Source organism: Opisthorchis viverrini (genome assembly GCF_000715545.1).
Source record: "Opisthorchis viverrini unplaced genomic scaffold opera_v5_235, whole genome shotgun sequence".
Classification (NCBI taxonomy): Eukaryota; Metazoa; Platyhelminthes; class Trematoda; order Opisthorchiida; family Opisthorchiidae; genus Opisthorchis; species Opisthorchis viverrini.
Window position 1 is genome coordinate 818,431 of NW_008751887.1, and position 6,070 is coordinate 824,500.

Consider the following 6,070-nt stretch of genomic DNA (forward strand, 5'->3'; position numbering starts at 1 on the left):
GACGTGAGCAAAATCAAATGATGGCAGTCTACTTGAAAACCATCAAATGTGAATACTTGTTGAAAGTCAAAGCGGAAACCCTGAAAATTGGAGACCAGGATCGGGCAGTCGGATGAAAACCAACGTGTAAGTTGCTGAAAGTGGGCAGGATAACGGCACACAGGAATATATCATTATGCTGTGGTTGCTAAAGTAAACCATAAACGAAGTGGTGCAGGGAGAAGTCGCTTTATGCAGGTAAACAGTCTTGGAATAGGCGGTATAATGACCGAATTGGACGTAAAGAACTTTGCTGGGGTATTTCTACGTCAAGGTCATCTGATCGTACGAAAATTGGTTACCCGTTTGACCTTGTTTAATGTAATGTTGGCTGTGGTGTTTGTGGTGCTGTTACCAGCGGAAATCCCGAAGCCAAGCAGTTAAACTTCACCTGGAAGGATGGTTGTGGTGTGTCCATAGGTTGTTCACATCTTTCCAAAGTTTGATAATTCCTATTTGTGGCCAGCCCTTCACTGTTAGGTAGCTACCGTCTGCAGAAACGGATGCAATGGAACTAACGGGTGGGAATTTCTGTGAATGTGTGGTCCGACATGGGAATATGTTAACACGAATTTCACATCTATATGCATTTCATATATCCTATCTCACAGATAAGTTACTTTCAGAAAAATTAGGACTAGTTAAAATCACACGCAGTCCAGTGGTAACTGGTGAAAATATTGCAGTCTGTTCTCAGACTTCGTGGGCAGACGTTACTCCTCATTTGTCCAAACCTACAGGGGGACAACCTAAAAGCCGGAAGTGGACTAAGAAGACAAGGATTCCAGTCAGTTGCTCGCGGCGTTTCCGCTGAACGATCCAGAACTTGCGGGGACAAAACGCACCAAATGTTCCAAGTAAAGCCACTAAGATGGTACACGACATATAAAATCAAACTTAGAACTGATCCCTCAAGGTTTTGTTTAATCTTTTATGGGTGTCAATCAAGTTGCCAGTTCCTCCCCAGACAACTAGCCGGACCACTCGCTCACGGCATAACCAAGCAGCTTACAGGTTTGAGGTCGACCCGTGATGAACCGTTAAAATGGCAGGCCAAATATCGAAAATATTTATTCGCCCTGCAACGTAATATGTAGAATTATTTGTCGGCCAAAGCTACATACCGTCAGGTCGAAACATTCAATAATTAGATGAAATGAATGAAAACTGTCCAGCTACAGCATGTTTTCGGTGCCTAGCTGACATATCACCCGAAAGAAGCACCAGGGCCGGGATACTGTCAGGTTGTCCAAGTCTAGAACAGGAGCAGTCGAGATGCAGATGTCGGCTGTCGGGCCTTCCAGTCAGTAAGTTCGCGCTTTAACCGCTAAGCCATCTCGAGTACCGAAAGTTAGATAAACTTCGTGGTTGTACGGCGAAGAAAAATCAATTCTAACACCGATATTGTTGTCTCTGATGGTGATGACTGCTTATGTCTAGACTTGGGCAACCCAATAGCATCTCGACCACTGCAGTTTCATTGAGAGGGGCATAGTGCAAGACTGAACGATTGCCGTAGCAGGGCTTCCAGAAACCAATAATGATGGTCTTCCTTCACCCGAAAACTGTTTTTGACTCTGGATCGACAAACACTTTGGGTGTCTATGGCCCTCCCAAGCAGTTTGCCCGCAAACTGCTTAAGACGGCTGCCATCATTGTACCCGGTGGTGTCAGATAAGACTGTCCTCTTTCACCTTTTCAGTGCGGTTTCTTCATCCGTGGAAGGCTCGCTCTGAGCCTGTAAGGCCTATAGGGTCGAGATGCTCCCCGGGCCCTTGCTTACAGATGCTAAGTACGCAGACAAGAAAGTGCTTGTCAGAGCGGTGCTACCCTAATTAATCCAAATAACTCCGTCCCATGGATTGGTAGGCGCTTCACATCCGCAGAGTTAATCATGCTGTTGCTTGGACCCACACCTCATGCTTAAGGATGAGCTAACTGAGGTAGTAGGTAAATCTTTCTGCCTGGGTATCTGCGTCGGCCCATGGTCTGATCATTGATGATACTTTCATTTTATTCAGAAAGGCCAGAGCGGCTTTTGTCAGCCAGTATCACCTATGGCGCGGGTGACACAAGCTTATCTGTCAAGAGTCGAGTTTAGACTTCTGTGGTGTGGAGTGGTGAATATTACTATATCGGTCGGAAACCGCTGTGTGCCGATGACTTTCAGTGTTTGGCGATCGCTGTCTCTGAGTATTGCTTGAGTCTGAAGTAATGCTGAAGTAAGCCGAATGGTTTACGAAAGAAGAAGCTCGCACTCTACGGATTGCGCTGGCTTGGTTACGAACTTCGTATGACCGACGATTAACTTCCTCGGACGGCCCTTTTCGCACAAGCCAGTGGAGGTTATGCAACGTATTGATAGCGAACTGTGAAACCCACTGTCAGCAACCGCAACTTTGGTGGTTATTGTCCGAACTCCGCAGGTGGCTAGTGTTGCGACGGGTGTATAAAATGTGATAATTGTGGACTTAAAGTTCTGAAACTGACCATCACGACCAACATCATCACCATCGTAACCATTCTCAGCTGCCAAAACTGCATACATGTCATAGTGGCCACAATTCCGTTCGCTAATCTCGAAAGATAGGGTTGGATAGCTATACATTGGAGGCTATAGCCAATATAATCAATGGAGAGGCAATAGCTCGGATTTATGCGCACAGTTGGGCGCGCGATTAGATCATGTTTGTCAATGCCTCTAACCACTGACGTAACACATCACGGGGTCCTTATTCAAGGAGATGGCAATGACTAACGCAACTGGGTTTCCTTGGCCTTCAAGATCCACTAGACCTCATGGGCGGTGAGCAAACCAAGTTTGCCTGAATTATGTTGAACTATATTGAATTATGTTTGGGGCCTGTGGGTATATTGCCCCAAGATTAAAACGATGCCACTATTTTCCCTGATTTTCAGGGCTTCAGCTCATCTGGTAGCCCCGTGTCACATGCAAGAATCCAGATGTTCAGAAGACGATCCTGATGAACTCATTCAACTTTGGGGTTCGCCAGCTTCTCATTTGTTATGCGATTCAGTCGCACGTTACGCGGCCCTGGAGGAGAAACGACTCCGGAGAAGCCTGTCGCCGGAGTGCGCAAAACGAGCGTCAGTCAATTGCCGGTCCGCACCATTGGTAGCTGATGACGATATGGTCAGTTTGGATTCGTGGCTGCCTCACATTTGGAGGACCCCATGTGGCTAGATGACTTCCGTTGTTTCCGTGGTACTGCATAAAGTCAGACTGCGGTCAACACACAGCTCAAGCATCGTTCCGTAAGTACCGAGAACAATCTACGTCGGCCAGAAAACTGAATCTTAGATGTGCCAAGCCTGTCTACTAGTGTATTCAGAACTCCGGCAACCACGACGATATCTTAGCTTCTAGCTTGTCGCGAAGGGCATTCAACGCGTGATAAAACTTATCTTTGATGGCAAGAGATGCAGTTTGTTGGTGAGCAAACAGACATAACAAACGATAACGATCAACTTCCCGCGCACATAATCGCCAAGCGAGTTGCGTGAGAGCAGGGGCAGCTTGTAATCCTGCTACCTTGAGTACGAGCAATAAAAACAGCCAGATAGATAGATTGGGGACTGATTTAGAGCGGGATGAGGATGCTAGTGCCAGATGACGCGATGCTGCCACGAAAACCTACGCAGGACGAACGGAGTCATCAGCATTATTCATGTGCCTACAAGTAGTGTGATGGGGGAGGGGAATTATATAAAAGAGAAGGAAGGGAGGCATCAAAAACAGCCTGTTATCTCTCACCCGCCCTGTTGTATGAAACAGGTAAGACGACTCAGCTGATGACACCACGCGACGACGGATGTGGCATGAGAGTAGTATTAGTTGTGTCATGGTAATATGTGGGCTGATATACTGCCAGGGTGCCAACACCCAGATAGGAGGACAGCATGGCTGGTCAATTCATCCAAAAACACCTGCACCTTTTCTCCCTCCTCAAAGAGGAGGACGATGTTGCCTGCATATTCTAGAACGACAATGTGTTTGTCAGAGGGTATTTGAACACCAGAGTTTTGAACACCTTCCAGCGTTCGTCTCTTAATTCATCGGTTCCGAAATTAAATAGGAATGCAGAGAGTGGGTACCCATGGTGGACACCGCTTTGTATACAGAAGCTTCCAGAGAACTCTGCGTATAACCTTATATGCCCAGAAGTATGAGGATGGGAAGGACTTACTATGTTCAAAACCTTCCAGGGCATTCTTTGATGGGCAAGCGTGTTAAGAATAGTCCGATCAACCGGGTCAAGTGCGCCTTGGAAATATAGAAAATTAGAATTTTGGATCATTGTTACGTACAGTATTGTTTTAGCACCTGATGGATTGTGTAGATTGGGTCAACGTAACCTATAGCTGATCGGAATCCCACCTGCTGCTCCCGAGTTAGTGTTCCACCAGCCATTATGAGGCGACGAATTGACGCAAATAGTCTCGTTTTCACCGGAATCAAGCTGGTCCCCCGTGATTGGCACAATTACCGATTCTCCACACAAACAGACCAGACAAGCGCTAACTGAAGACTTCACCACCATCTTTGGACAATATGGGTGGTAGGTTAGCCAGACCATGAGCCCGGTGGCGCTTGAGAGAACATATACCATCATAAACCTCCGAGGCCGTAGGGGGTCCAAGTTCACTGTCCAGGGTTCTCCGTCAACTATAGGCTCCAGATTGGTGGCAGCCGGTGGCCGAGACAGTTGCTGTTTGACGCATTCGCCGCCTGTTCGAAATGTTCTTCATTCAAGATGGCCGGTCCATTTTGACTCTTGATGGTTTCATTCACAAGTGGTTTCCGGAGTCTGGTCGCAGTGCCACCGTTCTTTCCAATATCCAGTGCTTGAACGAGCCTGATATCGGTATGCCACAGGTAAAACTCTCAGCAGTGGTTAAAGTGGCAATCTCGTTCCATTCTGAATTCACATCTGATGGTGGAACAGCTGAAGGAGACGGGAGAAGACGATTGTGGTACATTCGTCTAATATCCGGAGTTGTCACTCTCAGTTTCCAGCCATTTGTCTGCACTTTACGCGGTATTGGAAAACGAGGGGAGAGGCGACCTCGGACAAGTGCATGGTCGAAATCCACAAATGTGTTTCAAAACGACCGGCAGTCAGTTACTGATCCCGAACCATTGGTTACTGATGATTGATGATGATTGATCGTTCAGCTGTAGAACCCTTTCGGTGCCTAGCTGCCGTGCCACACGAAGGAGGCACTGCCAAGTCGCCCAAGCCTGCACAGGGAAAGTCGAGAGGCAGAGGTCGGGTTCGAACCACGGACCTTCTGGTCAGTAATTTCGCGCTCCAACCACTTGATCCAACTGATGACGACGTGATCAATTTGAGTTTGAAGCTGGAGTTATCAGTCCTAAGTGCTGGGCCTGCAAGCAGTGTCCCTAGCAGCACACCCAGTCCAAAATAACCGAGTTTTCCGGTTATACGACTGTTATATAACCGCCAAATAACCACCTTTTATGGTTAACAGATGGTTATTTGCACCAAGATAACCGTCAAATAACCGAGTTTTCCGGTTATTGCTTAAATAAATAATTGTCAAAAAACCGTCTTTGCCGGTTATTGCTCGGTTAAATAACCGACAAATAACTGGTTCCCGGTTATTGCGTTATTAATTAATTAACGTTACTAATGGTGTGGAGAGAAGGGATGAGAAAGTATATGAAAGAGGAGACTTCAGCAGTAGCCCGTTTTCGCCTACCCGCTCGTGTGCAGCAAGCCATCATCATCATCATCATTGTCAGCTGTAAGAACCGCGTACTGGTCGTACACTGGTTGTAGCTGCCACAGTTTCGTTCACCGATGATTTGGGGGACGGGCTAGGTAGCTGCGCATTGCACGCGCGAGCTGGTAAATTGGTGCATAAATCTAGCACTGTCAGTGGGTTGTCAAGCGGGGGTGGGTGGAAAAGGAGCTATGCATTGAAGGCAATAGCTTTGATGCATGAGCGCCATTGAGGGCGCGACTGGGCCATGTCTGATAATGTC